The sequence below is a fragment of the Periophthalmus magnuspinnatus genome, chromosome 16 (assembly GCF_009829125.3).
Source record: "Periophthalmus magnuspinnatus isolate fPerMag1 chromosome 16, fPerMag1.2.pri, whole genome shotgun sequence".
In the NCBI taxonomy this organism is placed as follows: domain Eukaryota; kingdom Metazoa; phylum Chordata; class Actinopteri; order Gobiiformes; family Gobiidae; genus Periophthalmus; species Periophthalmus magnuspinnatus.
Genome location: NC_047141.1, coordinates 25,599,178 through 25,602,663, shown reverse-complemented (window position 1 = coordinate 25,602,663; position 3,486 = coordinate 25,599,178).

Here is a 3,486-nt window from a genome sequence, read left to right as displayed (position 1 = left end):
TATCGCATTACTACCAGCGTGCATCCCGCTAATGAAACTGCTGCATATAGTATCAGGTTTGTCAAGTTGTTGTGTACAGTTTTATGTCATTCTTTTGTATATTTATGGAGAATTGTCGTGTGGGAAAATGGATGATGTAGGTTTGTGGGCTGAGCATTGCACAGAATAGAATTATAGAATTATAGCTAACCGTAAGGAGGGATTGAATAGGGCTGAGGAAATATCGCTAAATTATGACATTTAAAATCTCTTCGGGCATGTTTTTGATGAGGAAACAATGTTATAACCTGGTAGAAAGCTAAAACTATCCATTTTGCATAATGCCCCCTCTTTAAAATCAATTGACAATATATTTTATATGAGATTCTGAGATAGAAAACTACTACTCCTTCTAAGGCTGCAAGATCAACCACAAATACACGGACATAAATAAAAAGCAAATAAACTGAACAAACAAATGATCCCACCCCAATGGGCCTTGTTATGAATAAATCCTTCTAACCCTGTAGTTTAGAGCTCTCCAAAAACCTTCTTGTATTTGTCTGGCAGTTCATAATTCTGTTGATAATTTGAGTGTGCTCTCAAGCTTGAGAGCAAAAATAAATCTAATCGCAATTAGAGATTTTTCCCAAAAGAGGCCAACAAACCATTATGTTTGCTGGCCATGGAACTTTTGTGGTGCAAAATACTTCTTTCTATTGGTCAGTGCTATTATAGCTACTTTTAAAAGTTATATATTATGCAAAATTGGCTCTTGTGAGCTTTAAGCCATATTATAATGTTGTTACCTTCTCAAAAACATACCTGGAGTTGTGTTTCGTTTCATTCACACATTAGTAATCCTTTAGTATTAGTCTGTCTACATCCCCAAAGCTCAAAATGCTCTATTCCATCTTGTGCTGTTATGAGCCAGTAGTTTTCAAGTTAACATCTACCTTTTACCTTTTGTTCAGTAGAGACTGTCAATTCTTGGGCTGAAATTATCCAAATGATTCTAATGAAGGTGTATGGGGTTTAAAAAACACAGTGGCACACTTCCTGTATTACCAAATGACATCACAAGGTGGAACAGAGTGTTCTCTGTTTGAGAGAAGAACTAAATATGCAGCGTTAGCGTGTTAAACATGTGTGAATGAAACACAACTCCAGGCAGTTTTGTGATGAGGAAACAACATTGTAACATAAGTCAGAATAGTGTAAAACTTTAAAAGTCACTTGTGACAGCATGTTTAGAAATGCATGCTGTGAAATTACATTTGGTGAAGGTTAAGGTACAATTTATTCATCCTTTGCATTTGACCCTTGTAAAAGAAAAAAAAAATTAAGTTACGTAGCTTTTAAAGAGGACTAACCATGTTATAACAGTTTCCCCTGGTCATCATGAGTAATTTTGTATTGTAATGCAATTGAAGCTTGAGTTCTCAGAAAATGAGTTTTCACCTCCCCCCTCCCACCTTTCTAGACTTACTATAACTCCGGGTCATCCATGTAGGGTTCAAAAACGTCACATAACCACACATAACTAACAATAAAAACACATGAATGAAAATCTGTTGCTTTCTGTGTAATGCCGCTATGAGGGGGCGGGGCTTCTTTGTTCTGCAGCTTTGAACAGACAGTCAATGAACCTGTTTCTATTATTAAGCCTTTTTTTGGATCAATATCATGGTTTACAATGAACTAAATGTGAAATATTGTTCACAATATGCTATAGTTAAACACTAAACACCTGACAAAATGACTCTTAATAGCCGTTCTAAGCTAATTACAGGAGTATAAAAACCTCTCAGATGGTGCGTATCCTGCTTGTACCTGAAAGTGCCCTTGTCTCCAAACTCTCGGGCAGCTCACACTCTCCCGCGGCGCTCTCTTGCTCGCCCTCTCTAACGTACGGGTGAGAGAGAGATCACCTAAGGCCCGCGTGTCCACTCTGCCCTGCGCACCGCGGGTCAGCTCAGAATAACCACTCCGCACATCCCTGCAGCCATTCATCACAAAGCACAGTGTTACAACTAAACAACACACAAACAACACAGAGAAATACACACAAAAACACGCAAACACCGCAGCCCTGTTTAATTACAAAGCCAAATGCTGCATGACAGGAGCGCCCCAGGTACGCAATCCTCAAGGTCTCCTCTCCTGCACTATTATCATACTCTTGAGCTACACAGACATGAATATTTGTGTTGGTCGGGTGGAAGCCAGGCCACAACAATACCACATTATGTTAGGTTTGAATTAAGCATCCGCATCCTCTGACAGGTTGTGGCTAGATCTCTTATCAGGACCACAAGGGTATTCGACAAGCTGTGCTGTTTTTAGCCGGTGCAGGTAAAATGAGCTGAGCGGCAGATAGGAGTGTAAATAGATCTTGATTCAATTCTGTACAAGTGAAAAACAAGATTATGACTTGTAATAACACAGCATATTTTGTGGTACTTCATGTTAGTAGAGTTCGCCCCAGTAATGCAGCTACAGAAGTTATCATAAAGTTGTATTTGAAAAGGCATTTAATGTATAATCTATACAGACAAAAGCAAAAGTACTGTGGTATTTGCTGTGATGACTGAATTAATCGCAAATGTGTTTTATTTTTATTATTTTGTGAAAGGATTTTTTACATTTTACATTCTATTCAATCGTAAAATCAAAAGTAGACTAGGTTTTGCTTTGTGAATTTCATGGACAACTGGGGGTCTTTCCTTTGTGGTCACTATCAAGGTGACCTATCTACCTGGAGTTTAGCATTAAATATGTCAGGAAATAAATACTGCATAGATAAGTGTTTTATTGCCTCGAATAACACGCATTCTTCTCTCCACAGAACGGATTTGTAACTTGGCCAAGTCTTGTCTCCGTGGAAATAGAAAGAACAATTTAATGCGATATTGTGAAAAATTGAAGAAGTGCACCTTTAAGGACTTGCCTTTTCAGCTGTGAATACTTGACTTTTTTCTGTTGACATTTAGGAATTTGTCTGTTGACCTGGCTGCTTTCAAAATACCATAGGGCTGTAAAAGCATTGGCCCATTATTGCCATGTACCATTATTCTAACATACACCATTTCTGCACCATTGACGACAGCATTTTTCTATGACTTCACTGGCCTCTTGTCCTTCTTCTTGAAAGGCTGTGAGCAACTAGCAAAAGCACAAATGTATGTTCGTTATACACCTGTCAATTCCTTGCTTTTGGCACTATTGTTGTAGCGTATAAAGACTTCAGTAGCAAAAGGCATATTTTTTTAAGTTTTAGAGCAGCACATTAAACCTGGATCTCATTCAGTTGTAATAAAAAGAATGTACTGTTGGCACAGGGGAACATTAAAAATAGGTAAGAGGTTAACGGGATTGAGAGTTTTGCTTTGGCTGGTGCGAAGAAATAAAGCTCTAAAACTAATTTCTGTCATCAACATCTGTCAGGCAGATTATAGCCAGCATTACACGAGTATGCACTTAGTTCTGCAAAAGCATTAAACAAAC